Genomic DNA, 23,410 nt, shown 5'->3' with positions numbered 1-23,410 from the left:
TCTGGGTAACTATCCAAGAGAAATGAAATCCCTGTCCCACGTTCACTGCAGTATTATTCACAACAGTCAAGACACGGAAACAACATATGTGTCCATTGATGGATAAATGGATTAAGAAAATGTGGCATGTATACACAATGGAATATTATTCAGCCATAAAAAAGATAGGAATCTTGTTGTTTGTGACGACACGGATGAACCTTAAGGGCGTCATGTTAAGTGAAATAAGTCAGACAGAGAAGGACACACTGCAGGATTTCACTTACATGTGGAACCTAAAGTAACTGAACTCATAGAAGCAGAGAACAGATTGGTGGTTGCCAGAGGTGGGGGTGTGGTTGGGGGGATCAGTGAAGGTGGTCAAAAGTACACTCTTCCAGGTGTCTAATGAATAAGTTCTGGGGATGCAATATACAGCATGGTGACTATAGTTCACAATGCTGTGGCGTATATTTGAAAGCTGCTAAGAGAGTAGATCTTAAAATTTCTCATCACACACACATTTTTATTTCTCTTTCTTTTTTCCTTTCTTTCTCTCTCTCCTTCCTTCCTTCCTTCCTTTCATTAACTTATAGTTGATTTATAATGTTTCAGGTGTACAGCAAAGTGATTCATATATATATATTCATATATATATATTCTTTCTCAGATTCTTTTCCATTTTAGGTTATTACAAGATGCTGAATATTGTTCCCTGTGCTATACAGTAGGTCCTTGTTGGTTATCTATTTTACATATAGTAATGTGTATTTTTAATCCCAAACTCCTGAGTTATCCCTCCCCTTTTCCCCTTTGGTAACCAATAGTCTGTTTTCTATGTCTGTGAGTCTATTTCTGTTTTGTAAATAAGTTCATTTGTATCATTTTTTTTAGATTCCCCATATAAGTGATATCATATGATATTTTCTTTGTCTGACTTACTTCACTTAGTATGATAATCTCTAGGTCCATCCATGTTGCTGCAAAAGGCATTACTTCATTCTTTTTTATGGCTGAGTAATATTGCATTTCATATGTGTCACATCTTCTTTATCCATTCATCTGTTGATGGACATTTCGGTTGCTTCCATGTCTTGGCTACTGTAAACAGTGCTACTATGAACATTGGGGTGCATGTATCTTTTCAAATTAGAGTTTTTGTCTTTTCTGGATATATGCCCAGGAGTGGAATACCTGGATCATATGGTAGTTCTGTTTTTAGTTTTTTAAGGAACCTCCATTCTGTTTTCCATAGTCGTTGCACCAATTTACATTCCCACCAACAGTGTAGGAGGGTTTCCTTTTCTCCACACCCTCTCCAGCACTTATTATTTGTAGATTTTGATGATGGTCATTCTGACCACAGTGAGGTGATAACCTCATTGTAGTTTCGATTTGCATTTTTCTAATAATTAGTGATGTTGAGCATCTTTTCATGGGCCTGTTGGCCAACTGTATGTCTTCTGTACATTTTTCTGAACTATTTGCAAGTAAACTGTATACATCATGATACTTCAACACTAATATCTCAGCATGATTACCTATAAGTAATATATTCTCCTCTAATTCTGTTTATTCCCTAGCTTTATTGAGATATAATTAACATATAGCATTGTATTGTATGGAGAGAGAGACAGAGTCAGAGGGAGAGAGGGAGAGGGAGAGAGAGCAGAAATTGCAAAGTGGCAACAATTTTAAAGCTAAGGTGGAGGATATGCAGGCGGTCACTTACAGTTCCTTCAGCCTTTCTCTGGAGCCAGACTTCTTGGGTTCAAATCTCCACTCTCTAATTTACTAGCTAGGGGATGACCCTGGGCAAGTTACATAAACACTCTGTGCCTCAATGTTACCATCTTGAAATGGGAATTATTATAGTACCTATCAGGCGTTTTGTGAGGATGAAAGAAGTTAATGTGCTTATAACCTTTCCTTGAATGGAATAAGTGGTCAAATATGTTAGCCCTGTGGTTATCTGTGATAGACAGATGCATGGATATACACATAGATGGTTGGATGGATGGGTGGATATAGATATGCATACATGAATAAAAATTATTAAAACAAATATGTTAATTATATAAGGCCCATAACTGGATTTCAGCATGCCAACAGCTGGAAGATTCATTTCCCCCTCTGAAGGGTGCCTTGTCCCTTGAGGGCACCGGCAAGAACACCGAACAGCAGTAATTGAGACCCACAGCAATTGCCTGGTGCCCAGAGTAGAGGGGCCCTCTGCTTCCCTCCTGTCTGGTTCTCACTCAGGGAGGCCACCTCCCTCCAAAGTCAGTTTCAGTGCAATCTCATTCTAAGTGGTGCCCTTGTGGATACGGGAGTCGTGTTTGGCCAAGGATGGAGTCTCCCTAACGGTACTGCATGTAGAATAGGGCCCGGCACCTGGATTGTATTTTAAACACATTCCGCTCCATTAGGCAGCGCTCATCACTCAATGGATTCACGGCCGCGTGGCAGGGTCCTCAGGCCCCGAGCCAAGCTCAGCCAGTCTGGCCGGGGCATCCTGCCAAGAACCTCCAGCCGAAAAGCAGCCACTCTTAGGTCACCACACACCAGTGGGGTGACCCGATGAGGAAAAACCAGCCCGGTGTCCATAGCAAGCCCTTTGTGAATCCAGATTAGAGAGGCCAGCCACGAGGGGCCTTCCAGCCGGGTCCTTGGGAGCCGGGGTCGGCTTGTAGTAATAATAAGTGCTTTCTTTGTAATGTGCCTCTATCCACCTTGCTCCAACCCTGCAGCCACTCTGGTCTGACCTTCTTTCCATCTCTCCAACACACCTGGAACTTTCCTTACTTAGGATCTTTACCCGTGCAAATCCTCTGTGGACAATCTTTCTTCTGCTGGTCCCTTCTCACTGAATGGGTCACCTCCTCAGAGAAGCCCTCCTGGATCACACAATAGCAAAAGGTTGTTTTTGATTATCCTTGATCTCAATGCTGTTTTTCCTTTCCCTGTGCCTCACCTTTCTCATTGGTCAATAAGGATACCAATTCGTACTGCATATTCTCTATCTGGCCATCCTTTTCCACTCTCCTCTATGCTCCCTTGGGCTGGTCAATGGTTTGCCCCGTCCTCCAGCTGGATTCAGTCAGTGAAAGGCAGGTGAACAGGAGATCAGGCAATTTATTCACCCAGCTCCCTGCCTGCTGGGTGGTGGCTCTGTTCCCTCCCCAGGCTCCTGATGGGCAGCTGTGCACTCAGTTCTAGAAACTGCCCCCCACCATGCTTCTTCAACACCAAGGAGGTCACAGCTCCCTGACGCTGCCAGCTCCTGGCAGCCTCCCCACCCCTGGCTGGTTTCGTTTAGCCCTGCCCACACCTCTGTAAATGTTCCCTTCGTTGCACTCATGTCGGTTGCCCCTTGGTGTATGCCATCTGCTTCCTGCGAGGATTCCACCCCATGCAATAGCAGTATCAATCTCACAGGGTTGTTATGAGAATTAAATTAGCTCCAGTGCAGGACATGTAGTTAGTGCAAAGATTATTTGCCATTATTATTATTTTTACTAGCTATTATTTTCTTTCCTCGCACTTACCATATTTTACATTTATTTGTATGCTAATTGTTCACTAACTTTCTCTGCAGGTTTGGGAGTCCACGTCTGGGTCTGTTTGCTCAATCTTTGATGACCCGGTGCCTGGCGTGCAGTAGATCTCAAAAAATATCTGATGAATGAACGAGGGCTGGGTTTCACTTCCAAAGCATTTTGATATGTTAGGTTGAAATGTGTGATGTTACTGCTATTAGAATATTTGTCTTATAAAGGCAGCGATTTCATAAGATTTTTACCTACAACCTTATCCCCTTTGATTCTGGGTGGTTAGCAAGATGAGGAATATAATCACCATTTTATAAAATAATGAAGCAAGAGAAGAACCGAGGGAAAAGTAAGGGGGACTCGAACCCACTCTGTGCCTGAGCTCTGTTAGGCATTCAATGGACACGATTTAATTTAATTTTCATAATGATTCTCATAACGACATCATTGTCCCGTGGTTCACAGATGCAGAACCTGGGGGAGAGCAGTTAGAGGACTCACCTATGATCGTACAGCTAGGACGCGGCAGAGCTATAATCCAGTCCTAAGCGGGTTTGACTCTCAGTTTTGTGCTTTCCCTACACAGCAATTCTCCCATTATATACCCTGGAGAAACATACCCATGTACACAGGGAAATATATACAAAAATATCAGGTTGTAATAGTAAAAACAAGTGGTAGCAATCCCAAATGCCTGTCAGTGGGAGAAAGGATAGACACACTAGAACATTTAAACACTGAAATAATATATGGCAGTTAAACTGAATGAACTAGGGGTATTCATATCACCTTTAACGTGGAGGAGAAAACAGTGTGGATGAAAAAAACAAACTGCCAAAGGGTCTATTAGTATAGGACCATTTCATATCAAGGTTCAAAAATATACCAAACATTACCATGCATTGTTTAAGGATACAAACGTTAATAGCCATGCTCAAATTCACGGGATCATAAGCTCCAAATTCAAAATTATGGTTAAAGGGATGGAGATGATATTGTGGAGAGTAACCAGGGGTCTCATGGTTGCTGGAATGGTTTCCTTAAGTTGGGTGGGTGTTTATTACATTATTTTATACTTTTTTTTCCCCAGTGGAAATACTTCATTTATAAAAAGGTGATGCTTTGCCTAAGGTCAACCAGCTGTCTAGGGATGCAGCTGGGCAGTATATCTGCCTCCTGATTCTTAGTCCAGTGTTCTTTCCCCTGCAGCAAGCTGTCCAAAAAGCAGACAATCACCCCATTGTGCAACGTGGGGAAGAGATGAAATGCCACGTTGAGTAATCCGTATCTCTCCCTCCTTCCTTCCCTGATCACTGCCTTACCATCACCCTTGACACCTTCCTTCAAGTTGTCTCCCCATATCCCAGAGTATGGTTTGGCTTCCGTGTAGCTTCAGTGCAAGAAAGAGGAACTTCCTTTCATAGACTGAATCAGGAAGTCACCAAAAAACCCATCCAGAAGCTGGACTGGCAGCACTTTTGTTTGCGGGCCCAACGGCCCTGCTGTGCCAGCAGAGACTGTTTTTTATGATAGAAGCAGAAGATGGTAGCTATTCACTTTCTTAGCCTACCGATAGCATGGCCAGTGACCCAGTCTCCATAAAGAGGAAATCTGCTCAGGGGTTTCTGGAAAATATGCCCTCTGTCAGTAAAAAAGGAGGAGATGCAAGGAGAAGGCCTTCTTCTCCTCTCTTTCCCATTTGTGTGCTGTCAGGTGAGGATGTGATGTTTGGAGCTGTGGCAACCAACTTGGGACTATGAGGAAAGGGCCAAAGAATCATAGAGAAGCTCTTGTTGAACTGCTGAGTGAGCTCTGGAATCACCTACCTCTGGATTGCTTCTTAAGTACAAAAAAAATTAATTGATATGGTTAATACACTTTTATTTCAGAGTTCTATTACTAGCAAACAAAAGCAGATCATCTGACTGTCCTGAGGAAAGAAAAATAAGCAGGTCTTTGGTCCAGGTACAAATCATCTGGACCCACGCACTTGGATGTGATCTGCTAAATATCATAAATAGAAGCTTGCCACTCCTTTGCTTAGACCCTACCATGGCCCTTTCTTGCTCTTTGGATGGGAATCAAAATCCTTATCAAGGCCTTCCAGGCCTGGCCTGAGCTGGCCCCTGCCTGTTTCTGGCCTCAGTACGGACCGCTCTCTCCCTTTGCCTCACAATGCTGCAGTCACACCAGTTTTGTTGTTGTTATATTGTTTCATTTTGTTTCTCTAGTTCACCAAAGCCCTTCTCAGCTCAGGGCATTTGCATGAGCTGTCCCTCTGCCTGAAATGCACTTTCCTCTCCCTTTGCCTGGCTAACTGATTCTAACATTTCAATTCTCACTTGAAGTGGGAATTCTTCAGGGAAAACTTCCCCATTGTTTTATTTCATACTACCCTGTATTTTCCTTCCTACCTCTGTCTTTACTTATTTTTCTGGCATTGATGTTTCTTTAACTTCAGTTTCCACCAACATAATTTAAGCTCCACTGGAGTAGATACAATGTTGGACTTTTAACATCTCCCATCCAACTCACCATCTATGCCGAGATGCCATATATTGTGCCCTGTTTTCCCAAAGTGAAGCTCTGAGCAGCTCATCCCCTATTCTCAAAACTATTGAAGATGATACATGTTAACCAGTATTATTATCATGTCTTCTCATTGCCTAAAGTTAAATTTCATGTCCCTAGCCTGGCATTCAAGGTTGTCTTTCATTCATTCCTTTCTTCATTGACACAAAAAATATTTCTTGAAAACCTAGCATGTTGCTCTGGGCAACAGCCCATCAGTCCTCCTTTCTACTCACTGTCATCTGTCAAGCAAACATCCATCTCCACTCTCCCCACTTGCATTCTTCTCTACACTAAACTCTAAACTGAACACTATTCTCCGTATTTTTGTTCAAACTGTGTCTTTTGCCTAAAATACCTTCCCGCCCTGTAGCCATCCAATAACCCCTTATCCATGCTTAAATCCCACCCTCCATCTTTTACTCAAAAATATGGATTAAGCCCCTTCTGTGTGTCTCCCTGCCTCTCGCATCATATTGCAAATCCCAGGGGGACATTGACTGTGTGTGCTTCTCCGCTGCATCTGTATGATGTCATCTGCATAGTCAGTGCACGTAATCCACTGAATTGTGGGAAGGGGAAAAAGAGCCTGAATGGAAATTCACAGCCTCTTTTGCTTCCACAGCTTAAAACATCTGAGTCAACAGTCCTCAAATACGTTTGATCATGGACACCTCCTTCAAAAAAAAGTGGATGGGCGCTGTAATATTAGAATAGTCACATATGTATAAAGTCTACGTTGAACTACATACTCTCCAAATTATGATGCACATATGAAAAAGAGCTCTTGAAAAGCATGATATACAAAGATGAACAGAGATATTTTGTGTCCAGTAGCCCAATGGATCATGTAGCGTGTCCCTGTTTTAGAGACTTAACATCCGAAGAGGGCTGACTCTTTCTAGTTCGCATTGGACGGCTACGAGTACCTTCTGGGGAAAGGGAAGGCGTTTGGGCTGCAGTGGCAGAGAAGTATTTGGCCCGAGGCCTCTACTTCTGTTGCTTCCCATGACCACGCTTCTCTGTCCTCTGGGTTCTTTGAACCTTCTTTAGTCAGTCAAGGGGGCCTGACAGCTGAAGGATTAACGACGTTTTTCTCTTCTTCCTTGATCACCCATTACCTGAGATGAAGCGGCAGACTGTAGAGCTGGGCTGGATTTGGGAGCTGTCTATGGAGGTGCCAGGCCCTTATCCTGCTGGGATTTTTGTTGCAGATGAAACAGCAACTTTTACTTCTCAAGGTAGTCGGGATTTCTGTGAATGGCTCATGCTTTGGAAAAAGCAAGCCTGCCGGGAGACGTGTACAGACGTCGTTTCCTTTGGTGTGTCCCAACCATTTATACAGAGCCAGGCCATCCCCCTCCCAACCCACTCACTCCTTGTGCCAAATGAGATCCAGCTGCTACCCCAGCCATCCGCCAGCTCTGCAGTGAGCAGCCCCTTGGGAAACTGACATCCTGAGCCTGGCTGTGCATGCCATCCCGACCTGCGGGCTCAACAAATCCTCTGCCAGGTGCCCCCTTGAAGCATCCAGGGGCTTGGGAGTAAAGCCACCAGATGCCCTTCTAAGGTGACCTACTCTCTTTTTGGCTTGGGCCCTACATGCCAGTTGGGGTGACCAACCCTCCCCGTTTGCTTGGGATGGTCCCAATTTTAGCACTGAAAGCCCCATGTCTGGGGAATCCCCTCAGTCCAGGAAGAACCAACCACGGAATTTGCAGGGCCTGATGCAAAACGAAAGTGCAGGGTCCTTGCTCAGAACGTACGAAGAATTTCAGGACTGCGACAACAGGGCATTAAAGTAAATGTGGTGTCCTTCTGAGGGTGGGGTCCTGCACACATCGCAGGCTCATGAAGCTGGCCCTGCTCCCAGGCAAACCACAACTGCTGGTCACCTACTCCAGACGCAGAGATACAGACAAGAAAACGTACTGTTATTTCCACAAGGTCGTTAGTTTCTCAGAGCAAACTGTGCTGTTGAGACAACAGAACTTTCCACTCATCATCCCCTTACACAGCCCGAGCTTTCTGAAACAGACTTCAGCCCTTCAACGCCCTCCCGGCTGTCTACAGTATTCTCAAGTGTGAGTAATAATGATAATATAAAAATTGCAGACTCCTAGTACTGACTTAAATTATGTTTACGATATCGCTGTTTAAATATGTACCAACATAAAACTTGGCATGTAGTCCATATGCTAATAGCTCTTATACAACAATAAAGCCAAATTTATGAATTAAAAAAAGACTATAAGACCAATAACATTCAAATGAACAACATTAATTTAATGGGATGGATGAGGTTGTTTTGCCAAAACTAAAGTGACCCTGGCAGAGAGATTATGGTGCCCTGCTGGCTGCTGTGATGTAGGTTCTTTCTCATGGAGGTTCTGTTTTGTGCTCTGGTCCTGGGATGGCTCGGTTCTCCCAACCCTTTCCTCTCTTTGGACTAGATGGGGTACCGTTGTTTGAATACTGTGCCCTGACACTACTGGACCCTCGCTTACTACAAAAACACCTTTCATGGATCAAATCCACCTTTGTTCTTTCCCCATTAATCCATGACAATGAAAGATATGCTAAGTGGTGCCGGTGGGATCCTAAATATTAATGCAAACATGGGCATTGTAATCCCATTGCTGTGCCAGGTTATAAGTGGGCTGCCCAAATGACCTAAAAATGCCTATATTCATTTTTACATTTCATTGAACTAACAAGAATAACAATAACAATAACTAGTATTTATTGAGCAACTACTATGTGCCAAGCACTGTTCTAAGTACTTGCCATATAGTAACTTATTTAATCCTCACAACTCTATAGGGCAGGCACTATTATTATTACCATATTACAGATGAGAGGAATGAGGCTCAGAGAGGTGACATTAACTTGCCCTGAGTCATCCCACCAGAAGTTTCCTAAGAAAAATTCTTAAAGGGAACTCACAGACCTCTGATCAAGCATAAGGGATCTTGAGGGGTTCTTGGGCTCCAGGCTGGGATCGCTAGTTCAATTACTAGCTGAATGAAGTTCAGACTCCTGAGTTAGCTAATAAAGGACATTCTTTGTCTTGCCTGCTGACCTCCTCATCTTTATCTCTTGCTGCTCCGTCTCACAGCACATCTTCACTGCTGGGCTACTGAAACTCCAAGAGGGCACCGAGTCTTCCCACACTTTCTGTCCCTCTGCCTGGAATGCTCTTGCCCTTTCCCTCCTATGTGTCTTTTATTTATTTATTTATTTTTGCGGTACGCGGGCCTCTCACTGCTGTGGCCCCTCCCGTTGCGGAGCACAGGCTCCGGACGCACAGGCTCAGCGGCCACGGCTCACAGGCCCAGCCGCTCCGTGGCACGTGGGATCTTCCCGGACCGGGGCACGAACCCGTGTCCCCTGCATCGGCAGGCGGACTCTCAACCACTGCGCCACCAGGGAAGCCCTTCTAGCTGTTTCTTGATGGAAACAATCTCAAAAGGTTTTCTCTGTTAGGTACAGAATTATTTATCTTAGTTTCATAACTCTGGGATAAAATGTACACATACGCATGCACATACACACACACGTACATATACACAAACGTCCGTGGTACTGAAAAGGTTCAGGAAAGGTGTTTTTTTTTTTCTTTTTTAAATGAAAAACAATGTGGCATCACTTCCAAACTTGTTGATAAGAGGAATATGCATCTAGTTGTGAGTGAGAACTTTGTAAAGAAGAAGGAATTACTCTCATTAAGCCCTAAAACAGTATTCTTTTCCACGGATCAGCTAAAGCAATTTACTCTATGTAGAATTGTTGTGTTAAAAAAAGAATTAGCTGTTGATATCATTCAATTCCAATTAGATGGATTTTCCCACAACATAAGGTGCGCTTGTAGTTTTTCTCAATCTCATAATTAAAAGAAGGTGATAAGCTATGTGTTTTGAATCAATTCATTTAGATTTCAAGGCGCATAATGGAACATCTGTTGTTCCTGAACGAAACAACAAGATCTTGACGACTCAGTCAGCCTGCCTAAGGGTGTAGGCATAACGGATATCTGTCCCAGCAAGGGTCCTCACCTGGGGACCACTGACCCACAATATCTGTGGATAGAATTCAGGAGTCTGTGCATTGGATGGGAAAAATTTTGCATTTCAGTTTTAACTAACTTCCACTTAAAATTTAGCATTTCAGTCAATTATGAATATAAACCAAAATGACAATGGTATTAGTAATATCTGTGACTTTTCACTTACAGAAATCAGGCATAGTTTATGTCAAATTATAGACTTCTTTTGTAATCCAAAGACGTCTATCTTATGCATGTAAAAACATCATTGTAAGAAGGAACTCATGGGCTTTCTCAGACCGCAAAGGGGTCCATAGCACATTAAGGGTTAAGACCCCCATTCCAGGAAACCTGGGTCCTGAGTGAGGGTCAGAATCTGGCACAACTGGTGGAGGTGCCCCAAATCCCATTAGGAAACTCTTTGTTTTGGGCCTTGAAGGCTTCTCAACCACCTGCAAAATACTCTAACATCCCAGGGTGGAATTTGTTGTTTGGTATTCGAGGTTTTCTGGAGCAGCACCAGAGGTGCAGGGCAAGGAGAGAAAGGAGAACTGTATCCCTCCCCCATCCCTTTGCATATTTGAAAAATGAGATCATGCTCTACACCAGTATTTTGTAAACTTTTTCTCCTTAATATTCTGATAGTAAACCTTGATTTGAGCGCTGACTCTGTTCCAAGCACTCGAGCTGTGTAATCTGTTATTTCTCACACCCACTCTTTGGGGAGTTACTGTCATGAGCTCTCACAAATGTTGGCTAAATGAATGATTGCTCTTATGTATTGAATACTTATCACGTGCTGGGCACTGTTCTCAGAGCTTAACCCACGGTCTCATCCACTCCTCCCCAAAGTCCAGAGAGAGCTTCTATTATTATACCATTTTACGAATAAGAGAATTAAGGCACAGAGAGATGAAGCATCCTGTCCAAGGTCACACAGCTAACAGGTCACTGGTGGAACATTCTGGACCTCAATGGAGGCACTCTGTCTGCTGAGACCTTGTTCTTAGCCAGCATACAATCCTGCCATACTGTGAACTTCTGTCATAGTGATTCTTTGAGCATACTTCAGTTATTACAGTTGCTGCATCATTTCTGGAATTGGATGTAATTATTTCTTTCCTATGGGGTGTTGGAGAAAGGTGAGTCTACCCTCAACATCGTACCATTTCTTGAGAAAAAGCAGAGAAACAAAGCAGTGGCATTAGCAATTCCTCTTCTATTGGGCTGTAATCAAGGCCATGACTTCAGACTGTGGCTCAAATACCTGATCATTTTTTTTATTCCAACAGCCTCTGGTTCAGGACACCCACTTAGCCCCGCTCCCTTCCTGGGAAGTCTCCCGCCGCCTAGTGATGGAATGAGGGATTGCACCCTCCCCTTGGCCCAGGATGGAGATCACAGAGGAAAGATCAGCCTAGGTGAGCTGAATACCGCCCTCCTTCCCACGCTGATAAAGCAGAGAGCAACGAAAATCACTGAGGTCGGAGTACTGCACTCAGCATCTGGGTGAGATGTCCACACCTCAATCTTCCCACATCTGGATGCCTGATGGAATTGTTTTCATGGTACATCTGGCTGGATAGATGTAACCACAGCCACCACTTCAAGCTCATGTTAACTGAACAGTTTTTCCCAACAAAACTAACTTCCTGGGGAGAAAAATGCATAAACATAACACACTTGTAATTTGTTAAATCCAAATAATCCTGATAAGCAAATTGCTCTTTTTATTGAGACTTTCTGTCTTATGCTAAGCACTGTGCTAAGTGTTTAGTATACAGTGTCTCATTTGCCTTTTTTTTTTTTTTTTAACAGCTCTGAAAGCTAGAGATGAAATTATTCCTGTGATGAAACTGAAGGTCAGGGAAGCTAAGACACTGTCCAGGTTCCCGCAAATGGTGTGTGACAGAACTGGGAGCTGAGTGCAGATCTTTCTGACCCCAAAGCCTGGAGCAGTCTACTGTGCTCTACTGCCTCAACCACACACACACACACACGCAGGAACACACACACATTTAAGGATGTAAAAGATCAGTTATTTAAGCTATTATCTATACAACAAACATAACCCCAAAGTAAAAATCTAGTGCTATTATAAGAGGACAAGTTAGTTATATGTAGGCAGGAGACAGTGGGCTACTGCTTATTACAATATGGAGACAATGGAATCTTTGAGGATTTGACTCACTAAAAATATTCCTTTAAATCAACAAATGCTAGCAAATAGAATCCAACAGCATAATAAAAGGATTATACACCATGGCCAAGTGGGATTTATCCCAGGAATGCAAGGGTGTCTCAATGTAAGAAAATCAGTCAGTCTGACACAGACTGATAGAACGAAGAAAAAACATGCAATCATCTCAGATGATAACGAAAAGGTATTTGACAAAATCCAACACCCTTTAATGATAAAAAGCTCATAAAACAAGGGATAAAGGAAACTTCCTCAACATAATAGAACGCATTTATGAAAAACCTACAGCTAACATCATACTCAATGGTGAAAGACTGAAAGCTTTTCCTCTAAGACGAGGAACAAGACAAGGATGCATGCTTTTACCACTGATATTCAACACTGTACTAGAAATTCTTGTCAGAGGAATTAGACAAGAAAAAGAAATGAAGGGCATCCAAATTGGAAAAGAAGAAGGAAAATTATCTCTGTTCACAGATGACATGAGCTTATACACAGAAAATCCCCAGAATCTACAAGAAAGCTATGGGGCTAATATAAAATTCATCAAAGTTTCAGGGGATAAAGCAAACACACGTTGAAATCTATACACTGCAATGAACAATCCAAAAAGGAAATTAAGAAAGCAATCCCATATACAATAGCCTCTAAAATAATAAAATACCTGGGAATAAATTTAACCAAGGAGGTAAAGACTTGTACACCGAAAACTACAAAATATTACTGAAAGTAATTAAAGAAGACCTAAATGAATGAAAAAATATCCTGTGTTCATGGATTGGAAAACTTAGTATTGTTAAGATGTCAATATATAGAAAGCGATGTATAGATTCAATGGCCTATCAAAATTATAAAGGCCTTTTCTGCAAGAATGAAAAAGCTGCTCCTCAGATTCATATGGATTTGCAAGGGGCTCTCACTAGCCAAAATAATCTTGAAAAATATGAATATTGGTGAACTCATACTTCCCCAAACTTACTACAAATCTATAGTAATTAAAATAGTGTGTTCCTGGCATAAGGATAGACATATAGGCCAATGGAATAGAACTGAGAGCCCAGAAATAAACCATCTATGGCCAATTGATTTTTGACAAGGGTGCCAAGTCTATTCAGTGGGGAAAGAATAGTCTCTTCAACAGCTGGTACTGGGACAACTGGATTTCCACGTGCAAAACAATGAAGTTGGATCCCAATCTCATACCTTAGACAAAAATTAACTCAAAATGGATCAATAACTAAATATGAGCTAAAACCATAAAACCCCTGGGAGAAAACATAGGGGTAGATATTTACGATCTTGGATTTAGCACCAGATTCTTAGATAAGATACCAAAAGCACTAGCAAGAAAAGACGTAAGTTGTGTCTTTTCTTGTGTGTGTGTGTGTCTGTGTGTGTGTGTGTGTCTGTGTGTATGTCTGTGTGTGTATGCATATCTCCAGGATTAGGGGAGGACAAACAACAAGAACAATAGGTTTTTAGAGCACCTTACTGAGATGAATCACAGTTCAGATGTGAAACAATGCCAAGAAGATGTGTAGGTCATTTTCAGTATATTGACATCTTAACAATATTTAGTCTTCCAATCAATGCACACAGGATGTTTTTGAATTTATTAAAATACTGAAACCTAGAGAGAATAAGTGATTTATTCAAGATCATACAAAAACATATGGGAAACTGTCAATTGGAACCCGGTTGAGTTCCCTTTCCCAGGACTCAAAGCTGAATTCTCTCTCCCGGGGAGTGCTAGGACAATTATTCATTTGTAATTTGTTATAATTCAGGCAAGTGTTGGTCTCTGGTTTCCCCTGTTCTTGAGAAGTGTAAACAGTGTGAGGAAAAGGTTGCAAAGAGAATGCTTAAACTACTGAGAATAAAATTGCTTTTTAGCATACTTCGGCACTTTAGAAGAATCCATTCATATATTAAGAATGAGTATGTTAATTGCAAGCTATTCTTGTGTATCCTTGAGGAATCTCTATCGGGCAAGCCTCATTTGAATTACTTTCTTCCTTCAACAAACATCCATACTTGAGACTTACTGATTTTTGGTACGGAGTCTGAAATACCAAGAATTTTTTGTAAAGACAAAGTGACGAAGGTGGAATGAGAAGGGAACGAATTAGCATTTACTGAATCTCTAATGTGCCAGGCAAGGGAGCCCTTGTTCTCAGCTCATGCCTTAAGCAAGTAGCGGTCAGCTCTTCAGCAGATTAGCCCCCTGAAAACAAATGGATCCAACTCCCCAACACAGTAAAAAGACAGGGATATTTTACTGGAGTCCCGTGGATGGTGAAGGGAGAGGTTTTACATCAGACACTGCATGCAGCATGAAAATCCCCTTCAGACGCCTGTTGGTTTTTTTTTCACCAAAATCTTCTCTCCTCGCCGGTTGCCTCATCTTTCTCTCCCCTCTTCCCCTAAAGCATTACAAAGAAATGTCTTCTGTCGTCCTGAGCAATTCAGCTGCGCCTCTAGATTGTAAACATCACTCGGGAGGATAAAAGCCAGGTTGTTAGCGGAACAGTGACGATCAAAACTATTTTTGCTGGTCATGTACCTGCATGCATGTGTACGTTTGTGCTAGGTGATTCTCACTTCACCTGGAATCACTTCCATTATCTCCTTTGCTCTTTAAAATAACCCTCGTCCCATTTTTATGGGAGAAAAGACAGAACAATTTGGTAACTTGTCTGAGGCTGCATACCTTGTCTGTGGGGGAAGCCGTGATGGACAGGCCTGATTCCAATATTCATGATGTGAAAGGCGGGTCCCAGAAATAGAAGGCCATGGAAAGGGCTTTCTTTTCTTTTCTTTTCTTTTTTTCTTTTTCTCTGCGGTACGCGGGCCTCTCACTGTTGTGGCCTCTCCCGTTGCGGAGCACAGGCTCCGGACGCGCAGGCTCAGCGGCCATGGCTCACGGGCCCAGACGCTCCGCGGCATGTGGGATCTTCCCGGACCGGGGCACGAACCCGTGACCCCTGCATAGGCAGGCAGACTCTCAACCACTGCGCCACCAGGGAAGCCCGAGGGCTTTCTTGATTGCCATAGCAGGGGGTGAATTCTTGTCTCTACCATATTGGACCTTCTTCAGTGGACCCGAAGTGAGTGCTGGCCAGCCATGTTACTCAAGAAACTTGTAGTTTAAGCAGAGTTAGCAAACTATAGTCAGTGGACCACCTCCAACTTGCTGCAGGTAAATAAAGTTTTACTAACACGTAAGAGGCCTGTTCCTTTACATATTGTTTATGACTGTTTTTGCACTACAGTGGCTGATTAGAGTAGTTGAGAGACTGAATGCTGTCTGGAGAAGGCGGCCTGGGGTCTCTGTCACAACTACTGAATGGGGCAAATGATTACTACCTGGCCCTATGCAAGAAGAGTGTACCACTTCCTGGTCTAGAGAGTTGACTGACAGATAAACTGGAAATTGAACACCAGAGCTCAGTGAGCTTTGGGACTTCCCTTGAGTGGAACTCTGTTGTAAAACCACTCACAAAGGATCAGCAGCCCTCCATTTCCCCATTCTCCACAATGTCCTTAAGACCTGGAAAATAACTCATTAATGAATCAAGTCAACATAGTAAGTTAGTACTTGCTATGTGCCAAGCTCAGTCATAGTGCTGTGGATAGAGCTGTTAGCGAAACAGACCGAAAAATGAGAGTGGAATGTGGGAGGGACAAAGGCCCCAGGGATGGGTGCCAAGGGAGAGCTTGGAGCAAGGTGCTAGATTGGGGGTGGGGGGGGAACGCAGGGACTGAGGCACGTCTTGGAGGCTCTTGGGCGATTTCATGCCAAGTAGAGTCGGAAGCCACTGAGAACTTTTAAGCAGAGTGGAAGGTGGCATGATCTGATCTAAAGTGGTCCCTCTGACCACTCTGTAGTGAATGGATTATTGCAGGCTGGGGGTGGGAGCAGGGAGAAAGGAGGATGCTTTTTGGCTAGTTATGAGGCATGAATTGGGGTTAGCTTGTGAAGGGTGGTAACAAGGGAGATGGAGAGAACCGTCTGGATTGGAGCTAGATCTGGAGTTAGAGCTAAGTGGACTCTAGGATGGTTAAAATACAGAGGGGATCCAAGCAAAGAAGCCCAAAGCTTGCCACGCCTCTCCAAAGAACTGAGGGTGGTGTGGCAAGTTGTAATGGGATTGATCATGATTCTTACCTGCTGCCCACCCACACGGGCAGGGTGGAGGCAGCAGGCAGCGCCCAGGTACCCCTGGAAACGAGGATGCCATTTTGTTCCCCACAGGCTCTTCACCACCACCCCCATACCCCCACTGCAGACACAGGCAGATGCAGCATCAAAATAAATGAATCGCCTTGTGCAGGGCAGCTGGCCTCCTCGCAAAAGGATGGATAGGACTGGTTAGAGAGAGCTTGACACTTGTGTTGCGGATCCATTAATGTCAGCCACAGGTTAATTCTGAGCAATTTCCAGGTAATCCAATAATTCATTAAACTGATGAAAACAAGTCTTTGGAAAATCGAGCCAGTGACAGATAGTAAGCCAATGATTTATTGTCTGGAGAGGAATAAGTGTCTTCTGTTCCATTCCTCAGTCTGTTGAGTGAATCGAAGTGTGCAGGAAGTACAAGATAGGTGTGAATTCCACTTAATGGGCATCGTTTCGGCCCAGCGTGGCGTGCCCTTCATACTGCTTGTTTCATCCAGTATTTAGGTGGAAGGAGGCATGACGTAGAAGGAAGATATGGATACTGGGATCAGGCAAAGCTGAATGTCTGCTCTGCCGGTTCCTGGCTTCTGTGACCTTGGGCGAGCCACCTCACACTTCTGAGCCTCCATCTGGTTCACCTCTTCAACTGGGGTCATAATATATTCTCTCCTGTACTCAGGGGTGGCTGTAGTAAATGAACATGATGGAGCACAGTGCCTAGAACATCACTGGGGACTCCATACATAGTAATGACAAAGGTGGGTGAGCTTTTCCCTTTAATGGACATACAACTCAGTGTGAACATTCATACTGTTGCTGCAAGAATGTTCAGAATGCTGACTTAGACCTGCAAGGACAGCAAAGTTTCCCAAGGTAAAGTCATTGGGAAAAAGTGGAAAATTAGAAGACTAGGAATATGAGTGATTGGATTTGGCGGGTGCTAGTGAATGGGAAGCAAAGGGTCCTAGGTTTGAATAGAAGAATTAGCGACGGACAACTTGGGACCTTCTTTCCAAGTGGCAGTGGAGGGGGTGAGTGGTGTGAAGGAAAGTGTCATGCTTAGAAAATGATATTGCAGTTGGTTTGATGTCTATATGGAGAAAGTAGTATCTAAACTTGGACTTATAACATCTTAGATGTAGAAGAAATCTCAGAAATGAGTGGAAGAAATCTCAGAAATGAATGGAAGAACTGATGTTCCTCAATCCTTGTAGTTTTGGCTATTCACCATCCTTTTCACCATCTGGTGACAGCATTTCTATATGCCTCAGGGGCCCACTCCTTCCAAGGTGCATACATATCCCATTTTCTGTATATGTCCTTTCATCTTTTACCAGTGTGAAGTCTGTCATAGCCATAGCAAGTCTAGAAAGGAATTGTGACCTTCCTCTGCTGAAAATACCTAAAAGCCACAAAGATGCCTGAAAAAGATGCTTACCATGGATTATCGTTACCATAAGTAGATCCCTACTCTAACAAAGTACATTTAGAGGTTTATGGGTATCTGTTGGAAATCTGTTAGAAAAACCCTAGTTTTTCTAGGAGACCATAGACCCCAAGAACCTTCAAGAGGAACTCTGAGCTCTGGCATCCTCACAGTGTGTATAAGGCTTTAACTTGGTTTGTCTTCTCAAAACTGAAAATTAGCTTGAAATCAGAGAAGGCCTGGAAATGCTTAGAGCATAATCCAACCCTGCCCCCACTCCACACACAATTTGGAGGTGTGTCCCTAAATATTCACCAGTTCTTCCTGTAAGAGCAGTATATTTTTCTGATCTACTGATGTTAGATTTATCCACATGACTTGCTCTGGCCAATGGCATATGAGTAGATGTAATGTAAACGATGTTCAAGCAAAAGTTTTAAGACTGTGTGTTTTTATCAGGTCTCTTGGGGCTTTGACAGGGACTGTTCCTTCAATCTGGGTCCTGAAATGAGAAGATATGTGGAAGAGAGCAGTAGCAGACCTGTGACTACCAGCATATAAAGAGATGGTGAAAAAAACCTAAGTTGTTGTAAGCCACTGAGATTTTGGGGTTGCTTGTTACACAGCATAACCTATTAAAGCTAACTGATACAGGAGGTAAGAGGGGTCATTGGCTAAAGAGCTGTTTGTTAAACATTTTAATAGAGGCCAGAGATTAGTTTCTCATGCTAAACTTAAACTTACTCCTATGGAATATTGATTGCTTCTACTCTTTCCACTGCTCTGGGAGTTTGGTGACCCAGTGGATCTGATTTTTCAGGCTGATTATGTGTGCATGTGAAGTGTGTGTGTGTGATGAAGCTTCCCAGACTGAGCTCATGTCAGAAGGACACTTGATCCTGCTTAAAGCCAGCATGGACTCAGCCTTTAGGAGCTGTGTTTCCCAAAGCGATTATAGGTAATCAGAAGTTCATTATTCAGGGGCTGATTATTCCACCTCATTTCTTCCTTTAGTATAGATCTAGACCATCTCATTTACATGAGCTCTACTCTTCAATTGTGACAGCAGGAAGCTAAGGGAGAAGCCCAAAGCCACTTCTCTGCCTGCTGACTCATTGCTGTGGCAGAAGTGAGCCATCAGTACCTGCCAGGCACTGTCTTGGCACTGATTAGATATGATCTAGTTTAATCTTTATGGCCATCCATGAGATAAGTGTTACTATCTCCATTTTTACGGATGACAAAACTGAGACTGATACGTTAAACCACTTGCCCAGAATCACACAACCGGTGGTAGAGCTGGAATATAGAATCAGGTATTTATCTGTGTTTTCATGACTTCAGTTAGTACCAAAAAAAATCCAAAACTGATTTAAATGAAGGATAAAGTCAAATGACATGAAAACAGTACCTATGTACCAGGTAGCAGTTGGGCTGGAGAGCTCCTATAATAATGTGATGGAAAAACGTGAAGCTAAGAGGCAAACTCACAAATCTGAGACCACAGGGAGAGGGAACAAGATAAACTAACAATGAGCACCAGTCTTTTATGTTTTTTGTCCACTGTATGTAAATTGGCTCCTTGAGAAGATCTTGCAGAAAGTGGCAGGAATAGAGGGTAAGCAGACTCTGTTTCTATCTTGGGAGGTTCCTCTTTCCTTCAACATGAAAAAGCAATAGGTTTTGTTTAACCCCCTAAACAGTTTACTCTTATACCTCATGCAATGTGAAACTGAGAAATGGGTGACGGTGTACTTTGAACAGTAATATTGTCCTCAGCTGGTGCTATTAGTGATGTGACAGAGGTATTTAATTAATTACCACTGATATATGTTTGTGCTAATTTATGAGACTGGTTAGCTTGCACATTGCATCTGAACTCTTGCCTGTCGAGAGAGCTTCCTGAATACAAAGCAATTCCTAACTTGAAGCTAAAGAAAGAATGAAAGAAATCCTAGAATATTGTAAGTTTGGCAAGTCCTGATGGGTGACTTCTCAGTGGTTCTCCACCAAGGGAGATTCTGTCCTCCACAAGGGACATATGGCAATGTCTGGAGACATCTATGGTTATCACAGTGGAGGTGGGAGTTCAGGGAGGGTTACTACTGGTATCTAGTGGGTAGAAGCCAGTGAAGCTGCTCAACATCCTACTGTGCACAGGACAGCCTCCACCACAAAGAATGATCTGGTCCCAAATGTCAGTAGTGTTAGGGTTGAGAAATCGTGACCTAGCTTACTACACCTGCTTTAACCAACATCCAGAGAGGGAAAGGGGCTCACTTGAGGTCACACAGCAACTTGACGGTAGAACTGGGCAGCAGAATGATCTGCAGTTGTTAGAAGCACAGACTCTGGAGTCCAAAGGTGTGGCTCCCAATCGTGGATATGACTCTCACTAACTTGGGAAACTTGGGCAAGTTACTTAGCTGTGCCTCAGTGACCTTGCCCAGAAAATTGAGATAATGTAGGCTTTTGAGGGTAATCCAATGAGGTAAAGCACGTATAGACTTGGCATAGGACGTGTGCTTTATTTATTGTTAGAATTCTGTACCTTCTTATCAGCAAGATTCACTGTAAGCTAAGATGCATTATTATAACGATTATAAATATAGGACAAGAAACGTCCATGCAAGCCTTGTTAGCTCCTTCTCTGTCCAGTGGGGGAGAGGCCTCTAAGTTACCAAGAACCACTTACTTCTATGGTGACTCTGGTCTCATGACCCAAGGAGGTGGCAATGGCTCTGAAGTGTGTATGCAACAGCACGGGAACATTTTTCGTCTTTAGTTTGATAACCTCAGCACTCCCACTCTCCTTTATAAAGTGGTGGACAGCATGGTGGGCTGAGTAATGCTCCTCCGCCCCCAAAAGATACCCAAGTCCTAATCCCTGGATCCAGTGAATGTTCCCTTATGCAGCAAGGGGAGCTTTGCAGCTCTGATAAGGATCTTGGAGGGGGTGGGGGATGATCCTGGATTATCTGGGTGGGTCCTACATGTAATCACTAGGGTCCTTATAGAAGGGAGGCAGGAAGGTCAAAGGAGCAACAAGATGAGCTGGTGATAGAGGCAGAGGGTGAAAAGGCCACATGATACAGGGCCACAAGCCAAGGAGTTGAGGACAGCCTCTAGAAGCTGAAAAAGGCAAGGGAGCAGACTCTTTCTCAGCGCCAACAGAAGAAACTAACTCTGCAGACACCGTGACTTTAGCCTGTAAGACTCACTTCAGACTTCTGACCTTCAGAACAGTACGAGAATACATTTGTTTGAAGCCACTCAATGTGTGGTCACCTGTTACAGAAGCAACAGGAAACGAATACAGAGGGCTGTTATGGGGAGGGAGGGCACAGCTGCCTAGGGGGCGAGACCCCCTTCTGGGGAGATGCTGACCCCTTCATACCTGAGGTTCAAGGTTATAGGATATCTCTGCTGACTCATGTGGTCCTGACTGAGGTCACCACAAACCATGAGAGCCGGGGTAGGAGTGAGCAGCTGGGAGACTCACCACAGAGGCAGGGAGAAGCTGGACTGGGGTTGGGGGCTGAGACCAGGCTGTCATTGGGGGGCAGGTTGGTTCTGTGAGAGTGTGAGGCCGTGGCTGAGACCTTTCTAGAACCAGATGCCCTGACACTGCATATGTAGGTTAGGAACCAAGGCCTCTGACATGAAAAACTTGGAACAGATGTTGTCCTAACAGGGGTGAGATGACTATAGATGGTGGACCTGAGAAACCCCGGCCTGGGGTGCTTGGGGTCAATGCCCAGCAAAAGCACAGGGTGGGCTTGTAATGACCACACCTGAACAGCATCACCATGAGGGCAGGAGATGCAGTGAGAGAGGAAGAAAAGGGAACCACACGTGGTTTCCAGCAAATTATCAGGTGAAGCTGAGGCGGACAGCATCCTCTCTTGCTATAAACATAGAGTTAGGCAGGATAACACATCATAAAAACATGAGGATACCCACCCAAACTTAAAAGCCAGAGAGGAAACTCACCAGGGGCCAGAAATGAAGAAAGAGATGAAAGAGATGGGCAGTGCCTGGGGGTTTGAGATCTGCTTATGGACTAGAAGGACTGGCCTGGGGTTTGAACCAGAATAAGAGAAGTGAACTCAGGCCGATGGAAGGCTGGGAGGATGCTGCCTGAAGTTTAGAGCAGTGGCACTCCTCGGAGTAACACTGCCTCTTGGGGGGCATGTGGGAGGATTTAGGGCGTTTTTATTTCTTTTTTACATCTTTATTGGAGTATAATTGCTTTACAGTGTTGTGTTAGTTTCTGCTGTATAACAAAGTGAATCAGCTATATGCATACGTATATCCCCATATCCCCTCCCTCTTGTGTCTCCTTCCCACCCTCCCTACCCCACCCCTCTACGTGGTCACAAAGCACTGAGCTGATCTCCCTGTGCTATGCAGCTCCTTACACCGGTCAGAATGGCCATCATGAAAAAAATCTACAAACAATAAATGCTGGAGATGGTGAAGAGAAAAGGGAACCCTCTTGCACTGTTGGTGGAATGTAGATGGATACAGCCACTATGGAGAACAGTATGGAGGTTCCTTAAAGAACTAAAAATAGAACTACCATACTACTTTGTCCCCCGCCCCACCCACCCACCCAGGGGACATGTGGCAGTGTCTGGAGACATCTGTGATTGCCACAGCGGTGGGGGAGGAAGACTTGCTCCTGGCACCTAGTGGGTGGAGGCCAGGATGCTGCTAACTTCCTAGTGCACAGAACAGACCCCCAACAAGGAATTGTTTGGCGCCCCATGTCAATAGGGCTGCAGTTGAGAAAGCCTCGTGTAAAGAGCAAATGTTGTGAGATCATGCTCGAAAAGAGCTGGCCTGACTCCTGGCTCACGGAAGGTGCTCAGGAATTAGAAACTTTTTTCTAGAGCTTAACCATCTGCTGGGGTAGCTGTTTCCAGACCTGGGGAATGAGCTGGGGCCTGGGAAGGAAGGGAACAACACTACCATCATTAAATGTTATTCTTTTTACCACCACTGTTGTTGTTATGGTTATTGCTAGTGACTGGTATTTGTTGAGATCCTCTGGAATCCTGTTTTCAGTGCTTTCCATGTAATGACCGACAACAACTCCACAAAGTTCCTGCAGTAGGTCTTATTATTACATCAGTTTCACAGAGAAGGAAACTGAGTGCCTGTCTTAATCTGTTCAGGCTGCTCTAACATGGAGGAAGTTCCCTGGAGTCCCTATTATAAAGGCACTAATCCTATTCGTGGGGGCTCCACCCTCATGACCCAGTCACCTCCCAAAGACCCCACCTCCTAATGCCATCACCTTGGGGGTTAGGTTTCACCTTATGAATTTTGAGGCGGGACACAAACATTCAGTCTCTAACAGTACCTGTACATGAGGGGCTGGTCACAGAGCGCTCATACATCTGCTGTTTACATAGCTGTTCACAGGGTTTTTTCAAAGTGCTTCTCTGAGGAT

Source organism: Delphinus delphis, chromosome 15, assembly GCF_949987515.2.
Source record: "Delphinus delphis chromosome 15, mDelDel1.2, whole genome shotgun sequence".
Lineage (NCBI taxonomy): Eukaryota > Metazoa > Chordata > Mammalia > Artiodactyla > Delphinidae > Delphinus > Delphinus delphis.
The sequence above is the reverse complement of the archived record's forward strand: the minus strand, read 5'-3'. Positions refer to the sequence as shown.